The sequence below is a fragment of the Euprymna scolopes genome, chromosome 1 (assembly GCF_053919585.1).
Source record: "Euprymna scolopes isolate OS-2025 chromosome 1, ASM5391958v1, whole genome shotgun sequence".
NCBI lineage: Eukaryota > Metazoa > Mollusca > Cephalopoda > Sepiida > Sepiolidae > Euprymna > Euprymna scolopes.
Window position 1 is genome coordinate 99,140,388 of NC_136482.1, and position 21,364 is coordinate 99,161,751.

Sequence of the window (21,364 nt, forward strand, 5' to 3'; positions counted from 1 at the left end):
GGGGGAGTGAAAAGAAAAGGAAAAGGGGAGAGAGTAAATGAAAAGGAAAAGGGGAGAGTGAAAAGAAGAGCAGAAAGGGAAGCATGAAAATAAAAGAAAACAGGAAACGTGAAAATAAAAAAAAAAATGGGGAAAGAAAAAGTAAAGGAAGAGAAAAGGAAATAAAGGAGGAAGAGGTAGAGAGAGGAGGAGAAAGAAGCAAGGAGCAAAGAGGGATGGTAACAGAAAGAGAATAGGGGAAAGAAAATATAAAAGAGAATGAAATATAAAGTCATTTCTGGCTTAAAAATTCTTAGAGGATTCTCTTGTATTGAACGATTGAAAATTTTTCAAACTACTTGCATCAATAATTTTGTAAATTAAAACAGCATTGCCCTAACAAAATTCCATATAATAACAATTAATTAATAAATTAATGATCAAATGATGTCATAATAATTAAATTTAACTTTTAATATTCTATTTTAAAAGAATAATAATTTGGTAACAAATTTTTTAAATAAAAAAATTACAGCACAGTTAAAAAAATAATTTAAAAAAGAAAACAAAAATTAAAGTAAAAAGTCTCCCAATCAACACTGGATAGGTACAACTAGTCTCATAAATATAGTGCCCATGATTTTAAATTCCTTTCTGTATATTTAACAAATACTGAACAATTCTTTATCCCAAAACCAACATTAGTTTATCATAATCCTGTTGGAGACGCCCCTCCATGGAATTAATGGACTATCTCATGACGTCACTTCCTCTGGTGATGTCATTTTCAGTAATGAGTACCGGTGCCCGGCAGTCAGAGTTTGGTACACGACTAAAGGCTAAGCAGGTCGTGTACAAAAACGCCCAACAGTTGAGGAATTGTATTGCTCAACCTGCCTTGCCTGTAATATATGTGAATACATGTTTGTTTCTGAGAGTTCTGTGTTCCTTCCGTTTTTATTACCATTTAACACCATAACAAACTGGCGACAAACGGATTCGACCTTCACACGAGTTAACTTCACAAAAACAGAAAAAATGAAATTAATTTGACTTCAAAAGAACTTCGGATTTACAAGCATAGAATTCGGCTGGCAATTACTTTCTAAAAACAAAATTCTAAAAAACAAAAAAAGAAACGAAGGCAAGGCAATCCTCTTGATTCAATTGTAAGTAATCTTTTTTTTTCTACATATAAATTCAAAAGAACTGTACCAAACGCATTTTTGTTAATGTCGTAAAAACTAATTTTGTTGCTTACTGGGAAAAACAAAAAAAAAACAAAAAAAAAGAGAAAAATGTTGACCCAAATACACTACGAAACAATTCTAATTGTAACTTGTAGAGAAAATTTTTTTTTGCCTTTTCTTTTTGCTGCTAACTTTATGCAAATCTCTACCAGAGATTAAAAGGGAAGCAGACAAGGATGACTTCATCTGTGACATCAAAAACAAGATTACCATAAAGGGCGATGTTCCGGAAGTACTTTTGCTTTGCGATGAGGTTTTACTATATATGGCGAAAGAGTGGTGATTCTCAAATGTCTCCAAAAACGAATTCTTTGGGATTTTAACACAGGACATCCTGGGAAAAATCGTATGAAGAGTTTGATGAGGAGCTATGTCTACTGGCCTAAAATGAACAAGGACATCAATGAGAGGATAGACTCGTGCACAGGCTGTACCCTTGCGGCTAAATCACCACCGATTATGTTTAAACCTTGGCCGAAGAGTGACCAGCCATGGTCTAGAGTGCACATCAATTTTGCGGGTCTGCTCAAGGACTATTATTACTTAATCATAGTCGATAGTTTCACCAAGTGGCCTGAGGTACTGAGATGCAGAAGACCGACAACTGGAACAAACTATAAATTTCTTACATGAACTATTCGCACGTTTCGGTGTAGTCAATTGCATCGTAAGTGATAATGAAACCCAGTTTACGTCTGCTGAGTTCAAAAGTTTTGGTGATACGTTCCAAATTAATCATATCACGACTCCCCAATACCATCCCCGGTCGAATGGGCAAGCAGAACGCTTTGTGGACACTCTTAAAAGAGCACTGAAGAAGGCTCAAGGGACCCCAACAGATGAAGCACTTCAACAATTTCTACACATATAGGATTACACCCAACTCGAACACACCAACAGCAGTCTCACCTGCAGAAACGATGTTTGCATGGAAAGTGAGATTCGTTTTTGATCAGCTCTTACCCAAACAGTCAAGGCCACTAGTGACCACTTGTGTATCCAGTAAACGTTTCATGTCAGGTGAAAAAGTGTTTTTCAAAAGTTATAAAAACAACACATCATTCTGGGAGGTGCGTACAATTACTAAGAGAGTTGGTGACATGGTATATATCGTCCAAGGACCAACATATATGCACAAACATCACCAGAACCAACTAAGATGTCAATCAGTTGAAACCATCGACAGTCCACCATCGGAAGATGAGCCAATAGACACTGTCTTCAAAACTTTTGATCTTGAATCGCCTCAACCAACACCTGAACTACGGCGGTCGTTCCGTAAGAGAAAGTTTACCGATCCATTGATGGAAGAGCTACTGACAGCTTTTACGAACAAAAAGCTTAGGAGGGGATGTTGGAGACGTCCCTCCATGGGATTAATGGACTATCTCATGACGTCACTTCCTCTGGTAACGTCACTTCTGGTAACGATTACCGGTGCTCAGGTCGTGTGCAAAAACGCCCAACAGTTGAGAAATAGTATTGCTCAACCCACCTTGCCTGTAATATATGTGAATACATGTTTGTTCCTAAGAGTCCAGTGTTCCTTTCGTTTTTATTACCATTTAACACCATAACAAATATTGAAATTTCTCCTACAGGGACTACATTAATATTACAGCAAAAATCTACCTGCCCTCGGGTAGTTATTCATCTAGTGCAAAATATTCTTTTTAAAAGCATAACTTACATTGCATGCCTTTAATAATAAATCTATTAAAATTAAAAAAAAAAAAAAAAAAAAAACAACAATTCTTTACACTTAAATTACCTTAAAAATTAATAAACATAATATTTTAAGAAAGATTTTTTTATAATTTATCCTCTTTTAAAAATGTTATTAAATCACTTTGATAACTGTTCCCGTCAACAAAACTATTGCATATATATATATATATATATATATATATATATATATATATATATATATATATATGAATGATAATAAAATTATAAATAAATAACACCAAATATTAATTTATTATAACCTGTTTAAAAATTGTTATACAAATGAGATACAAATAGATATATTTGGGGTTTTATTCTGTATTATATATATACAATATTTAAAGTGTGTTGTGTTATTGTTTTAAATAGTAGTGAACTGTTTTGATGGTAAAAAAAAAATGCATTTATTCATTAAATCGAATCAGATTAACTACAGAGATAGTAATGAGTGATTTAAAAAACAAAAAAATTTTTATTTTACTTTTTCGCCACCAAACAAGGCATGTTGCCACTTGGGTGTAAGTGACTACTATTTGGGGTCATGTCTACAAAGGACTATGTAGGGAACTGAGCAACAAGATATCTGATCACATGACATTAAAACTCTGTATGTTAGTACAGTCAGGAAGCAGGAAGGGAATTCTAACGTCTAGCAATCTGAGTGAAGAAACTATTAGAGTAGAAAGTTTTTCAGTATCTAGGGACCTCAATAATGAAGGGAGGAGATTTTTTTGATTGTCAAGTTTGTCGTATGCACGTCAAGGAGGCACAAGTGCTACAAGTTCAAAACACATTCTATTAAAGTACTTGTAAAACAGGAACAGGGACGCAATACTGTGGTGATGGGACAGAGGTTGGAACTTGGTTGATAGTACAGGGCCTATTAGATTGGAGACTTATTTTGGATCCTGTCTAAGAGGGAGAGACTAATGCTAAATGCATCAGTCCAGATGTGGTAACAATACTCTATGCATGGGCGAATGGTGGCTTAGTAGGGATATAGGATAGAAATGACAAGCCCCAACGTTGGTAAATTAGTATTACAAACCCCAACGTTGGTAAATTAGTATTACAAACCCCAACGTTGGTAAATTAGTATTACAAGATTGTAATGAAATTTTATCTCGATAGTTGTTAAACAATTGAAATGCTGTCTCAGACTTGGTAAACAAATAATTAAATGGCTATTGAAAACAGGCAAGGGCAAGCAACACTCAAAAGGGAGGGGATGTTACATTTTGTGAATTTGTGTGATCACAATTGTTAACCCTCTTTTGTATCATGAGGTTTTAGTTAAAAATGTCTTTCCAAATGGTAAAAGTTTAAAAATTGTAAATAGAAAGAAACTTGGACTTTGAGATTTGAAAAGCTGCATTGATCACAAAGACTTCAGAGTAAAATATTGCATAATGAATTTTTGAGATGAGGATTGGTTATTAGTATCCTTTGGATTCATGTTCTCATCTTGAGTGTGATTTTCACAACGTTATGGTCGATATAACCGTTTCTTGTATTTTTTGGTTGCTCACACTGAGGATTGAACCTTCAACCTTCAGGAGAATATCAATTTTTACAATTGATTTTTCCAAGTACTCTAACCATTGCACCACAGGGAGAATACAATTGCAATTTACTTAGGACCTCTATCCCATCATGGCTGATGGAACAAGAGCACGCTACCCTCGTGAACTAAATAAAGGGTTCCGCTTGAAATTCCGTCCAAATTTCTGAGTTCAACAAGATACACCTGAAGAAGGTCGGAGGTTATATCGACCAAAACATTGTGAAAATCACACTGAAGATGAGAACAGTAGTCTGATGAATCCAAATAATGCCAAAATATTGCATCTTCTATTTTCTTTTGTTAAAACGACACTATTTTGAAAAGTCAAACATAATCATTATTTTAAAAGGCTATTAATTTTCTGGGTGACAAAATAAATTTTTATTATTATTATTGCTTTATCAGAGAAATATGTCTTCGTTGTTTCACATTTTATTTTTAAGGCTGCAAATAACAAACATTGATATTCATAAATAAATATCAGTGTTTCGTAATTACAACATCTGTAACAGAGCGGATATAAGCACATGGGAAAATATCAATAGGAGCTGTAAGATAGCTGGCTTGAGAGAATATTAGCAGCAGTAACTGAAAAAAAGCACATATGCAAATTAGAAAATGTGCGCCAGCTGGTGTGACAAGAAAAAGGAAAAAATGACACCATGTGATCGGAGAAGAAAAATGCAGTTGAAAAAAAAAAAAAAAAGATGGACATGTAAAGTCGAAGACGAGAAATGGCTGTCTACGGCCGATGTGTAGTGGAGCAGATGAGATGGACATGTAGCAGCAAGAGACTTTTAAACTGACATTGAGACGGGGAGAAAAAGAAACAGTAATAAACAATTTATGTTAAAAAAGAAAGAAAAGCCAAATCAGATTTATTTATTTTTCTTTATTTGTTCCTTTTTGACAGCACCAAATGACGTGGGGAACTCTGAGAGAGGTTTGAACTGTAACGAACACAGTTCAAGCGTAACAACCACATTACACATCGCCCTGTTAGCAAGGCCACAAATTTGCAGATTACAACCTCGCACAGAGACTTAACCCCCTCCTCTTGAAAACGGGGTCACCTGTAGGCTGTAGTTGGCCACTCAAGATGCATCCTGATGGCTGAGTTATTCTTCCATTCTAACTCTTACTTTGACTAGATGGGAGATTGGAAAGGCTCAATCCAATCAGTCAGTTATGTCATGCCCTAGTATCTATAAGTTCATCTACAACTGTATCATTCAAAAATAAACATTAGTATGGTGATGGCCTAGGTTCAATCATATTAAGAACAAAAAATACCAATGCCGAAGAGTAATGTTCCCACTTTCACAGTTAAATTTCCTTCTACAAGTAATGTTTTCTAAGAGCAATGTATTTTGGGAATATAAATAATTACCCTTGCTATAGAATTATATTTGACAACTTTATTCTGCATTAAATAACAAAGATGGTTGATCTGCTGTAAAACAAAACCAAACTTAATTACAACATTAAAATTAATTATTAAAACTATCAGTATTTTTAACAGAACAACAAAAAAAAAAACTGCAATACAGGAGAGGATGTTCTAAAAAAAAAAAAAATAGTATGGTAATTACTCAGATCTATATAAGACTAAAAACTCAAATGATAAATTTTTTGCACATTAAATGTTTTAGGTGGTGGAGGAAAGACAAATGAGAAGAGTGGTTGGAGGAGGAGGAGGGGAATAAAAGGAGTAGCAGTAATATAAAATTTGAAAATTACAAAATTATAAAAAAAAAAAAAAAAAAGAGAGAGAGAGAGACAATGTGGAAAACGTATACCAGGAAATAGAAAAAGAGAAAGTTAGAGGAGGGAGGGAAGGAAGAGAATGGAAGAGAAGGAACAAGAGGGGATGAGAGAAGGAACAAGAGGGGAGGAGAGGAGGAGAGAAGGAATAAGAGAGGGGGGATAAGAACAAGAATGGAGGGGAGAACATAGAAAGAGGGAGAAGGAAGAAAACGGGAGGAAGAATGGAAATAAAAAATAAAATAAAAGACAGCACAAAGGGGGAAAGGGAAGGAGATAGAAGAAAGGGAAGAGAAGGAAGAGGAGAAAAGCAAGAGAGAGGAAGAGAAGGAAGAGGAGAAGAAAGAGAAGGAAGAGGAGAAGAAAGATAAGGAAAAAGAAAAAGAAGGAAGAGGAGAAGAAAGAGAAGGAAGAGGAGAAGAAAGAGAAGGAAGAGGAGAAGAAAGAGAAGGAAGAGGAGAAGAAAGAGAAGGAAGAGGAGAAGGAAGAGGAGAAGAAAGAGAAGGAAGAGGAGAAGAAAGAGAAAAAAGACGAAAAAGAAAGAAAGTGAGAGAAAGAATGGAAATAAAAAATAAAAGACAGCACAATATTTTTTCTTTTCTAAATATGCAATGTAATTCCGATCTGAATTTTATAAACTCAATTTTATTCAGTTTTGTCAATATTTTATTTTTAAAAGTGCAATGATTTTTTAAAAAATATTTTAAATAAAAAGAAAAATAGGTTAAAACATTTACGTTTAAATATTTTCTCATGATATAATGCAGGACTAATATTTTTGTATAACAGAGAAAGAAACAAACCCGAAACACCGCGTGTGTCTTTGATTGCAAACATTAATTTATGCAGAAATAATAAAACACATCATTTCCTTTGCTTCCCTACCCCACCTAGTAAAGATCATTATCATTATTTAAGTCTCTTCCTCTCTCTCTCTCACACAATACAACTTTACAGTAAGGTTTTGTTTGGAAATGAATATTTAACAAAGGAACATCTGGAAAGATAGCAGAATCTTTTGTTAGCTTTACATGTCTTATTAACATCATTAATAACCAAAGGAAAAGAACAATAAAAAAAAAGAAGAAGAGATAATGATATTGAATATTCAATTATATGCTGGGCGTATATTGAATAAATAAAATTCTACCCATTATAATTCAATCATAATTTGAAATTAAATTTCATAAAATCAAATTAGTTATGGATCCATGAAACTTTTTTCCTTAAACATACATTCACAAACAAGGAGATTATGTATATATGAAAATTCAAGATGGCTTCATAAGATGTTTGCCTCATTGGATGGAATTTTTTTTATTTTGAGGGGGGTGGGGTCATTCTTCTGAATATCACCTTTTAGTAACTGTTTTCAAGTTTATGAACTTCTGTCGCCTCACCTTAAGTATCCTTCATTATTTCATCTATTTGTTGCAATTTTTAATAACATCTGTTTGTCACTGATGAATTGTATGATGGCACAATGGACTATATTGTCCATCAACATAATGAAATACGTGTAAGACATTTATGGAAAAATATAGGCATTCATATATAAGTATATGAATAAAAAAATTAAAGGAATCATTACTATGGGCTAATTCTGATTTTTGGTTATTGGAATGTAACTCACCAGTATATATACATATTAAATAATAATTATTCTTTATACCTACAGACACTAGCGTTTCATGCTTATGCAAGCATTAGTGTAGAGGGTAACAATTCTTGCCAGTCATGAGATTCCAACCCAGCCACAAAGCTACCTTTTGCAAACCTTTACCTCCAATATATATATATATGTGTGTGTGTGTGTGTGTGTGTGTGTGTGTGTGTGAAAGTTCTGTGAATTTCTCTAGCAAATAAAGTAAAAACGATTTCCTTAAAGTTAATTCAACTTGAAACAATAGACGCACCATCTTTTTTTATATACTATTTTGTGTATATGTGATATCAGTCACAAGGTTAACTAATTTTCATATTGGTTTTGAAAAAGGAGATTTTCTTAACCATTAATTATTATCTATTTTTAATTTAATGATTACTTTGGTTTTAATATAACAACTATATTGTTCTGTCATAACTAGGATCTTCCAATTACTCGGTTGTCTCAATTAAGATAAAATCAAAATGTAATAAGTTCTCAGATGTCCCTGGCTGGGATAGCTTCTGAACATGTATATTTGATATACCGCTGCATTCTATGTTTAAAAAGAATGTGTCCTTTATAATATCAAACCTGACTGACTGGCACCCCATCAGTATAGGCTGCTTCATACCATCCAAAAAATTCCAACAAAAACCAAATAGCCAGCCATGGTTCACTCCAGAATGTACCACCACCATTGTGCATTGTCTATTACTTTTAACAAAATAAATGTTCTGAAATTAAAGCCGCCTTAAGGACTACCAGCAACTACTGCAAAGGGGTAATAAAGAACACGAGAGAGTCATATGGTTAGTTCGTCAAGTCTAAAGTAATTGACAGCGCTTTGATTTCAACAAGTTTTAGCACAACTGTGCTTAAAATCAAGTGAAAATTCCATGAGCAGAGTTTCTTTCCTAGAACTGCTCGTTTTTGGAACAAAATACTAAAGCTGCATCCCATGGTCATTTTCAAGTCCTATGTAAACAGTTTTTTGAGGAGTCGCCCTTTAAAATAAATTAACTCATCCAATTTTTACCATCATGGGACTCATTAACACTTAAAAAGCTATAGAACCTCATCCAGAAAAAAATGCACAGTAGCGGACACGATAGGGCGATTGCTAATCTCATTGAGATTACTTTCGGCCAGAAGCTGCGGCCTCCTCTGCTGCCAGTCGTTGCAGGTTCACTCCATTGGACATGAGCATTGGAGGTTCAGAGGGTGTCAATCTGATGCGCAACAGATACTGCACCTAAACTGCGCAAGCAAGTTTGGAGCCAAGGTGGGAAGTCCTGTGGCGATAGAGTGAGACTACGCCAACACCGAGGGATAAAGCAACTGAGGCCTCAACTAGTCATCGTCAAAACTGACGGACTGCATAATGATAATGCATTAACCCTTATCCTAGAGTGGCCTCGGGCCTTGATAATCGATGACTATGACGATGGTAAAAAAAAAAAAAAAAATTAATGGAGAAACATTTCGCATTTGAGCTCGAATGTTTCTTTAGAGAGACTAACTTGATTTTCAACAAGGCAAATCGATTTTGTGGTCACAATTAGAAGATAGTAAATGTTTTGAAATTACCAAAATATTAATGTTTTGTGTTTACAAGAAAGTTCTGAAGTTTATCTTAAACTAGCAAGGCTATCCACCAAATAGTAATTCATTTTTATGCTTTCTTACAGATTAGAGAGAGAGAGAGAGAGAGAGAGAGAGAGAGAGAGAGTGCGATTAGTTTATTTTAAAGTAAATCTTATCTTCAATATTTTTTTTTCTTTCTTATATAGCCTTACTCACCTATTTGCTTCAGATTTTAGAGCAAAATTTGCTTTGTTTGTGATAACAATAAGAAATCAATTGTTATTGATAATTATTTACTACTGCCCAGGCAATGCTGAGTAGCTCTACTAGTGTGTGTGTGTACATGTATATTATATATATATATATATATATATATATATATATATATATATAGTAGTTTCTTTCAGTCTTGACAGACTATGGATACTCACTGTAAGGGTGCCTGTGCGTGGAATTTTTATGGCAAGAGTTGAACAATCTCCAACCACATCACTCCTGAGTTAGCGTTGTTAAATAGCAGTGGCAAGTGGAGATTTAGGACGACTAAACAATTCCAAAATCAACAGAGAGCACATACAGTACCTAGAATTCCCAAATGGTCACCCATCTGCTACTAGCCAGGTTCAATGTTGCTTAACTTTGGTGATCTGACAAGAACCGGTGTGTCAACGTGATTATGTCATTGCTATATATATATATATATATATATATATATATATATTTATTTATTTATTTATTTACCAGTGGTGAAAAAACCGGACTACAGTGCTCAATGTGTAGCCAGAGCAGTATATAGGAAACAATATGTAAACTCATTCTGGACTCCCAGTAATAAATTTCCTATATATATATATATATATATATATATATATATATATATATACATACACACAAATTGTACCAAACTGGTGTTGCTTTGGAGTCTTTATTTTCATTTTTGTTTCGCTTTTTTTAATTATTTTTTTTTATTTTAAAATTGTATAAATATTTTGAGTCTTTTTTTTTTACTTTTACATGTATAAATAATATTAGGCCAAAAGCCAGACATATCAAATCAGAAAACAAGCCGATAGAAGGAAAGAGAGAAGTACTGATTACATGATAAGTGCAGTGAGGAGGAAACTAGTCATGTAGTGTCAACCTTGTGTTAGAGAAGGGGAGGGGAAAAGAGTAAATATTGATGAAACCTAAAAAAGTTGCGTCTTTTTTTTAAATTTCATACTAGCTCATGCTACTGCATCTTTAATTTCCAATAAAAATATCTGATTCATCTTTCATGTACATTCTCTTTCTGTAACTCTTATTGATTTGTAAATATAATAAAGTTTCTGTGTAACTTTACACTTTATCTTAACTTATTCTATTGTTTGCTCCTTTTAATCGGGTAGAGATATTTTTATTTAGATAGGTTTACTTTACCATTGAAAATTTATTTTTCAGCTAAATTTTATTATATATCATCTATAATATAAATCTGACCTGTTTGTTTAAGTGTATGTATGTATGTTTGTATGTCTGCCTATAAAAAGCTTTGAGCACAGGCATTACTTGATATGCAATAGAATACATACTTTGCAATCAGTGTGTATCTCGATAACAAAGGCTGGCTGTAGCCTGAAATGGTAAACGGACATTCAATGAGGACTGATGCAGATATGGGCGTGAAAGGCAATAAAGGCTCTGGAACTTCCAGGGTCTGGCCTGGTAGGTGTTCAGGGTACCACAGCTTAGACCCGGTCATCAGTAGATGTGCTGGACTATAGAAGGTTCATAGAGGTGAACGTCTGGCACATGCTGCTAGTTGCGCTCATGTTTGCATCATTTGAGCCAGAAATATATTAAGTAATGCCAATACTCGAGAACGAGTTGCTGCCATCATCATGTTTGCCTAAAACTTTCGACAGAGGCGAAGGATTTTCATGAGATTGGCATAGTTTTGAAGCTCGACCCTTTGGATGACAAATATCGAAAAATTGGCTAAAAATATTAATTCCGTCACCCTCAACTGGGAACTTTTCTCTAAGTAGGGGTCGCCTTTTTTGCCAATATTTTCGAAAATCATCTCTTTTCGGTTGAATAGCCTTAATTTAAACTTTCGCCACTTCCGTTTGGTGATGGACACAATGGCAAAGATATGCTTTTTCCTTCCTTCGCAGTACGGGTTTGAGCTTGCCTGCCTACTACCATCTTTTTTTTTTTGGGGGGGGGGGTTAACACATGCCTGGCACCCAGGCTAGTATATATATATATATATATATATATATATATATATATATAAGCTATGAAAATATATGGCAATTTTCATAATCTACTACCTAGCTCTAGTAACATTTTGAACACGGTTGACGTAAATAGTGAAAAATGGTGAATAAAATTATATATCTCTCACATTCAAACACATACCATATATATCTTCCACATGTAAACATGCACATACATGTGGGAGATATATAATTTTATTTTTATTTAAAAATTATTTTTAAAAGTTCCTTATACATATATAAACATTTAAAATTTCTTTTTAGTAACTCCGCAGGTACTCTCATGAGTAGAATTTTATTTTTACCAATGGAATAAAAAGAATGAATAGAAATCGAACTATTTAATTATCACTAGGAGACCCTAATTTGGAAGCTTTGAGTCACCCCTTAGTAATTCAAAAAAAAAAAAAAATTGTACATGATCTTATACAATGAAACATGTCTAAATGAAGGTTTTTTGCCTAAGAATATTTTGATCTCCAACTAAATTAGCAACAATTCTAATTACACGGAAACACAAGAATGTAAAGTAGAAACAAATACAAACCAAGTTGGGAGGAATTGTAGAACATTCCAGAAGAATATTTCTTTCTTATGAAATCAAACAGGACATTCTTTAGGTAAAGCTTTGTTTTTACTTCTTTCTCTGCTATTATTCTATTAGTTACCAAGCGATGCTAAGCACTTTGGTTTCTTGGTTCTTCTCTATTTCTCATTGAATCTATTCTTGTAATCGCTTTATAAAAAGTTTATTCATTAAACTTAGAGAGAGAGAAGCAAAATGCATAAAGAAAAGAAATGTCAAAACCGATGATGTGATTCAATATTAAATTCTGAAATTGGAATACTATATTTTAAAATAATAAAATGGAGGACAAAAGCTTGTGAACTAATGAACACAAAGCCTTTCTGACATTTAAGCTGACATATCATACTTTTTATTTTGATTAACAGATTTTCAGTGATTGTTTGCATTAAAGCAATATACTTTATTTTTTTTATGTATTGTTGCCTAGACAATTGGTAATATAGAAACAGTTTCCAATTATGACTGGAAAAAAATTATATATATATATATATATGAGAGAAAGACAGGGAGACGTTAAAATCAGAAAGAGGAATAACTCATTTTAATTGAAGAATATAAAAAGAGTTGCTTCCCATTAAAACTAACATTTTATTTCTTTTCCTGTATAAATTTAAAAAAATCAAGACTAAAATAACTGCATTCCGGATGTCACTATGTAGTTACAGGTAATAAATTATATAATTTTATATTTAAAAAATTTCAATGGTAAATCAAATTCAAAGATAGCAAGCATTTTGATTAATTATTCCAATCAACATTGACATCTCTTTACAAAGAGAGGTGGCTGATTATTGGTGATTAATCTGATATTACTTCGGTAAGCAATTCCGACTTTATCCATTTCAAAATGAATTATTCTAAAATCAAATTGTCATCCAATCGATTAAAAATAAATACATTTCAAAAGGGACATGCGTTTGATTGATTTGAAGAATATTTATTTTTATGCAAAGAAAACAGAATATTTCTTGTTTTTACTTATATTAATAAACTTTAGCTGAAGATGATAATTATTTTTTGTGGAAAGAGTAATTTTTTTCTTAATAGTATTAACCCTGACGCTTATTATTTCAAAAGGATTATTATTATTATTATTATTATTATTATTATTATTATTATTATTTCAAAAGGATTATTATTGTTATTATTATTTCAAAAGGATTATTATTGTTGTTATTATTATTATTAGCAGTAGGAAATTATACAGATTGATCTAGAAAGCACTGTGGAATTTCCATAGAGTTCCACTAGTATTAATAAATTGCAAGAAATGAACAATTTTAATATTTCCTTATTAGATAAAATAAAGTTTAAAAATAAAATTTTTTTTGACAACTAAGAATAATAATGACGTCAGCAAGAGATAAAGCCATTAAACGAAATAAAAAGGGATTGTTGTTGCAAATAAAGTTTGAACAGATGAAACGAAATAGATAAAACCCCGGCATAATCAATATATTACAGTCGTTGTCATTGCGAGCTCACTTGACAAGATCTGATAAGATCTTAGCATTAATAATTACTTTTCCTTGCTCAGCTCAAATTGGAATGAATGCTAAAAAGAAGACGAAGAAGAAGAGTGAACCCGTGTTCCTAGCAGAACACAGCAAAGCATATTGGCTCTTCATAGCCAAGAGGGATGCAAAACTAACACAAGCAAATTGGAGCTTCATTGTTATTGTGTGTGTACCAGCATTGCAAACTATTGAGAAAAGAAATGTATTTCAATATAAAACTAGACGAGCGTTTCAATTCTATGAAACCTTACATTCATAACATCTTTAGAGTACAACTCTGAAAAGATGGTATGAATATAATGAAATAAATAAAATACCTACACCAGAAATGAGTAGAGAAGATAAATGAATTTGGTGGAAGAAATTAAATTCAGATCATATGTTCCATTTTATGCAAACTTCTTTAGATAATAAAAGTTATATAATACTAGACTTTTTAGTTTGTTAGAAACGAACAAGAATTATAGCCTGTTGACGTACAATAAGTGCTTTATGCTAAACTTCTCCAGTAAATGTGGAATTGTGGTGATTAATCCATATTTATCCCTAATTGTACATCCAATGAATGCCATAATGCTTAGTTTGCTGCACCTTATTATAACAAAGGTCCATACAAAATTTCACTCAATTCGGATCCGGTAGTTTGCAATAAAAAGTTGAATGGATAGACAAAGACAAATATGATATAGACAAACCGATTTAATCAGTGTTGCCTGGGTATCAAAAACATTGGACATAAGTAACAGTGCTTATTTAGAATTATAAAAAAAATATATATATAAATAATTCTTTATAATGTATGTACTCGCCATGAAAATGTCACATTTGAAAAATCACATAATTAACAAAAATAAAAAAAAATACTTAATTTAAAATAAATCAAATTTTACGATTTTCAGCAATCGATAATAAAATAGCACGGTCCATAAATCTTGGAAGTCGAATTGAGTTGTTGGTCTTTGAATTTTAGCACATTATAAAAAACATTCTCTCGGCTCTTTTTTCCTTCCTCATAAAATTTGATTTTCTTAAAAAAATCTTAATCAATTTATGTGATTTTTGGAATATGACATCTTCATTCTGTAACAATTACATTACTGGTACAGCTTTTGAATCAGACAAAATCGACTTTTGCTAATGCAATTACCAAAATATTAATGTTTTATGTTTACAAGAAAGTTCTGAAGTTTATTATCTTAAACTAGCAAGGCTACCACCAAATAGTAATTTATTCTTATGCTTTATTGCAGATTAAAGGGGGGGGGGAGAGAAAAAGAGTGATTGGTTCATTATCTTGAAGTAAATCTTATCTTCAATTTTTTTTATGTATAACCTTACTCACATATTTTCTTTAGATTTTAGAGTAAGATTTACTTTGCTTGTGATAACAGTTAGAAATCAATTAATATTGATAATTACTACTTCTCTTGCAATGCTGACCAGCTCTGTCAGTGTGTTTATATATAATTACGTTTTTGAATTTTTGAGATGAGGATTGGTTATTCATTATTTAGATTTTCATCTTGAGTGTCATTTTCACAACGTTTCAGTCGATGTAACCTCTAACCTTCTTCAGGTGTATCTTGTTGAACTGTGGAATATTTCTAAGCAATAAAAACACTCAGTGTATTTTTATTTTCATGAATTTTTTTTCTTTATTGATGAAGAAAATGAATAAAATAACTCTTATCGTTTTTTTTCTGTTTTCAGTACTCGTTCAATATTTAAACCAGACAAAACCAAAACTATTTTTTCTGTTAGAAATTCTTGACAATCGCCAATTTAAAATGTAATCAATTTACAATTTAACATGTCTATTTTTCTTGGCTCCTGTTTAGATAAGTACTTCAGAATCTTCTAGTTGTTTATGTAAACAATTGCAAAAAGCCAAATAAAAAGTCAGTTTTGTCTGCTTTAAAAGCTGTATCAATACTGTAATAACAATTCAGAAAAGTATGAATTCCCCTCATTCTATCCGATATATACTAATTCTAATAATATTTATATTCTTCCAAAAATTTGTTTGAAAAAATAAAAATAAATTACAAAAATGACTCCAGCATTAAATGAGAGTAAAAGTTAATAAAATAACCTTCTTATTCATCATTGTACACTACGTGTACCTACCGGACATTCCTCCTTCCACTTTTTTTTTTTTATTATTTACTTCCATTTTTGTTGAGTTTTTTTTTTTTTCTTTTATTATGATATTTTTAACATTATTTTTTTGCAAATAGAATTTTGAAACTTAATTATTACAATATTATTTAGTTGTTAAATTACTAATTGCACCGAATTATTATAAAACCATAATTAATTTTTGTTAAGGTAATATTGTTATAATTTCTACTTACAAAATTATTGGGTGTAAATAATTTCCAACACTTTCAATCTTTTAATACACAAAGATTGGCTAAGAGTTTTAAAGTCAGAAATCCCTTTTGGTAAAACTTGCAGAGAACACTGTTTTACGGTTGTTTTAAAAATGGGCCGGAAATTAAGATTTCGTTCCATTCACATCGACATGTCAACTTTTCTAGGTTTTCGGGTATGCTGACAAGATTGATGGTGTCCATTCCGACAGCCGTTCTTAACATGGGGAGGTTGGGGTTATCTATTCCAAAAGGATGGGGATGTGAGGTGGGGGATTTATTCATTGTAAGCATACCCGAGAACCTATAAAAGTCGACATTTCCAATGTGAACTGTGAGTTGGACTTGTGTAAAAAAAAAAAAAAATACCAAAAAGGTATAGCAAATTGACATTTTTCATTTATAAATTATTTCGTTTTTGTAAACAAAATTTTATAAAAATTATTTAAAAATCTTTCATTTTCTTTTTATAGATAAAAAGTACGATTGCTGAATGTTATTCTTTCGGTTGCTTTCGATTTGAGTGGGGTGGTAGTAAGTTAACAAAAAAAAAAAAAATATATTAAAACAAAACGAAATTTAAATTTCCGTTCTATTTTTATAACAATCGTTAAACAGAACGTTCTCTGCAAGTTTTACCTCACTTTCTATTCATAAGTTTAAATGCTTCAAAATTCCATTCAAATTTCTAAGAGTTACAAATTATTTCATACTTTAGTTTTTTCAACTATCATCAAAAGATTAAAATGTCTGACTTGCTTAAGAATAACCCAAAACGCTTTTTGGTGGATTTAATTTTGGAATTAAATTATTTTTTTAATAAGATTTTTTAAAATGCTATTTTCGGTACTTCATGCTATTTCAATTTATATTTCAATAATAATACATTTAAAAAAAATAGTAGTGTCTATGTTATGCAGAGGCATGAAACACCAACATAAGAAATGATAACAATTTTAAAGCGTTTTATTTTCCTTTTATTAAGCTATGGTTAGAAGACCTTTAGCAATAGACTAAGGCTATGGTTATAAGACCATTAACAATAGACAGAGGCTACTAGGCTAATTAGGGAATGCATAAAACTTAGGAACATCACGATAGTTAAACAATACAGAACTCCAAAAATGTGACAGTGATACATATTCATTCACACAATTTTGAGGCAGAACATTCGGAACTGCAGAACACAATGCGAAAGGAGATCGGCGGTACATTTCTGAGCAAACATCGTCCCAGGTTTGATCTGTTCAGCCGCAGCACAAGACAGTATTTAAACATTGCGATTGGGCAAGAACTATAAAATAATCTGTAAGCAACAGAAACAACCGTTACATTCCGGCGAGTAGACAGCAGATCTAATCCAAGCAAATCATACTGCAGAGGGGACAGAGTCACCACAGGGAATATGTAGTATATATCGGATGGCATGATGCTGTAGACGCTCAAGAGTATCAGATCAGTTCAATGGAAAAGTTTTGGCCGGTTTGTAGAAGGGGCATTTTAAACCATTGTAATTTACTTTATAAATTAATCACGGTGATATTTTTAAATATATAAAAATATCACCATGATTAATTTATAACTTTTTCTTTCAGATTATTAAAGTATCATTCGTATTTTTCTGTAATATTCTCACCCATGTTGACTTGAAAATGATCTTTAGTCAACAGGAAGAAAGTCATATTCCATTATGATAGTGCTTGTCGTCGCACAGCTCTACTGACCAAAGATCTTCTAGGAGAATTTAAAATCTTGTCTCATCTTGCATATTCTCCTGACCTAGCTTCATCGGATTATCACTTATTGCAAAGCTATTTAGATGAACTTACGTTAACATCAGGAGAGGAGATTAAACATGAGTCAGATTCATATTTCACATCAAAACCTAAAGAATTTTACAAGCGAGGCATTTATAACTCAGTTGATAGATGGAATAAAGTTATAAGGAGTAAAGGTTGTTATTGTTATGAATAAAGATTTTCAAAAACATAGTTTTTCATTTTAAAGGTAAGTTTAAATCGGCAAAAAGTTTTGCACTAATCCGATGTTAAGAAACTGATATTAAAACTTTTGACCATTTGAAATCAGGCCATAACACCCACAAAAATCTGCTGAGTCCAAATATAATATTGGTTTTACTCTGAAATCAGTTATTAACAACTGATGTATAGACAGACACATCTTTGTTTTATATATAGTGAGAGATATAGATAAAAGTTGTTGTGCAGTGGTTACCAGTACAGACTGAACTTTATGTGTCATGATTATTGGATGACTTTTACTAACATCCTTACAAAAGATTCATTAATTTCTCCTCATCTCAGCAAGGGTTGAAATAGTCGTATACACTAGGCTCCTAAAGCCTTTGTAAGGCCAACTCATATAAGAGAATAAAAACTTCAAATTAACAGCAACCAGGTAAGTCTACTATGTGGCAAATAATGTGCTCACTTATTTATAGTCATAACTTGCCTGAGAGAGAGTGGGTCATGTACACCACAATCTACTTAAAACAAATTGAATGTATGGAGGTTCATAGTTGTGACAGTCATCCATGTGATCTAGGGACTATCCACTTAAGATTTGGGTTATTTAGAAATAAATGCATTCTTTACGGTAAATCACTTAATATTTTCAACTAGCAGGACCTATGGAAATTCCACAGCAGACTCTTTCATATGTAATATATTGATGTTGGCATTCTGTGAATATTCAGCATGAATGGAGATGCCCTGATATTATCGTAGCTCTTTTGTTAAAACTACAAAAGTATTTATCTAAACTAGCAGGAATGCCCAGCATAGCCCGGTCGTAAAGTACACGTAAATATAATATTTAAATTCTTGCAGATTTCGCATATATTATTTAATGTTCTTTCGATTTTTATATATTATAAAGTTGCGATTTCAAAAATAAAAAAAAATATATCCATATAACATGGGTGCATCAGCTTGAATCGAAACCGAAACCAAAACTTATGAAAAAAAAAAAAATATATATATATAACTTGAGTTCCTTCAGTTGAAACCAAAACCAAAACTTTTGGAAGAATTCTTGGTAAAATTATTTATTACACAAAATGGAAGTCCATACCAATTAAACGACAGTCACTCGGATTGCAAGTGTTACACACAAAATAAACGCACACACTATCCTATTAATATAGATACTGAAATAACAGTAAAAAATACAACTTCAAAAGTTGAAATTCTTCAGGGCATTCAGAGATCAAACGAGGGCAGTATAATTTTCTATTAATTAAACTTTAACTTCCATGTATACTCCTGCCCACCGATTAAAATAAATCGAAATGTGAACGTAGTAAACGATTTTAATAGTAACACAAACATTTCAAATATTCACTATCACTTTTCTCCTTATTATTAAATTACGGAGTTGGGTAGAAGTGTACCTTACACCTAAATCCACACTCCTTTTAACATTTCTATATTTTCTTTGTATTTGGAAAAATATTAAATGAAAACGCTTTATTATTATCATTACAAGAAGGCTGCCCAGAATTGCTCGGTCATAAGATACGATTAAATATGATATTTTAATGCATGCAGATTTCATATTTATTATAGAGCCAATTCTCCATCAATTATTATATTGTACCCATTATATAGTAGTGTCCCACCCCTGGTATTACCCGGTCATTAAATAAACATGTATTAATTCATGCAGATTTTGTATTTATTATAATAGAGCCAATACTCCATTGATTACTCCATATATAGTATTGATTTCAAAAGTTTTAAAATATATGACTTGGGTGCCATCAGCTAGAATCGAAACCAAAATATAGCATTTCAGCCTCGGTCATTAAGTTTTAAAAGTTTGTCAGAAATGACGTCATGACATTAAAATTTGAGACAGTGAAAAATTTAGTTTTAGACTAATAACAGATATTCAACATGTTCAGTGCAATACAATTTTCATAAAAATAAGCCAACATTTTCTTTTTGTTAAAACTTTTATTCACCCAAAGCAAGGTATACTGCCACTTGTACATAAAGGGGCTACTATTGGGGAGCATTCCTACAAAGACACTATGTAGGGAGTTGAGCAGTAATATGTCTGTTTACATTACATTTAGATTTCTGATTGTTAGTACAGTCACGGCAGAAGAAGACAGAGAAGGAATTCCATAGTCTAACTGTTCGAGGAAAGAAACTATTAGAATAGAAAGCTTTCCGGCATCTAAGAACCTCTACAGAGAAGGGGCGGGATTTTGTTGCTTGTCAGATTAGTTGCATCAGTATATTAAGGGAAGCACAAATGCTACGAGTTCAGCATAGCACACTCCATTAAAAAATAAATTTTGCAAATTTATTTTTGAAGAGTTCAAAGTCATAGCTTCCAAATCGACCAGCATCATTTGAAAACCACCATTGTCAAGAATCGGGGACAACTGACAATGGGAAAGTCTTAAAATAAATCTTGCTAATCTATGTTCTGTTCATTTACTTGTATTATCTGCGAACAAGAAAGTCTTGCATTGTAAGTCTTAATCAAAGCGTCAGTATTTGTGGCACCAATTATTATTGGTGCACACGAGGCTGTTGATAAGACTTGCGATATAAAGAGAAGCTTTGGGAGGAACACTAGCAGGCTCTGGGTTATTTAGAAGTGAATGTATTCTCCATGGTAATCACTTAACATCCGCCATTGAAATAACAGTAAAAAGGTACACATTCCAAGTTTGATGAAATTCTTCGGGGTTCTCAGAGATCAAACATGATAATTTTCATGCAAATAAAACTGATTACTTATTCAAAGAGAAGGAGAAAAAGAACATAACGACTAGGAGGTGATGTTGCAGTATTTTTGTTATAATGAAGACAAACAAAAAAGGAAATGTTACTAGAAAAGCAATCAACATTAAAAAGATTTTCTAACAAAAATTTTATTTAGTTTTATATTTATATTTTTAGAGTTAGAGGGTAGAACTTTGATTTGATAAAAAAAAAAAAAAAATTGGAAGTCAGTTGATAATCATTTCGGATCAGTAATTACTTTGTGTGTGTGTATGTATACATATGTATGTATGCATCTATGCTGTAAAAGTAAAAGATTGTAAATCCTAATGAATATTTTATAAAGAT

At 32.0% G+C, this 21,364-nt stretch overlaps 1 protein-coding gene across 5 annotated transcripts in view; it reads right to left on the bottom strand.

Moving 5' to 3' along the window:
- Positions 1–21,364, bottom strand: part of LOC145258002 (G/T mismatch-specific thymine DNA glycosylase-like) — a 335,515-nt gene that overhangs the window by 295,910 nt on the left and 18,241 nt on the right. The window lies entirely within an intron of this gene.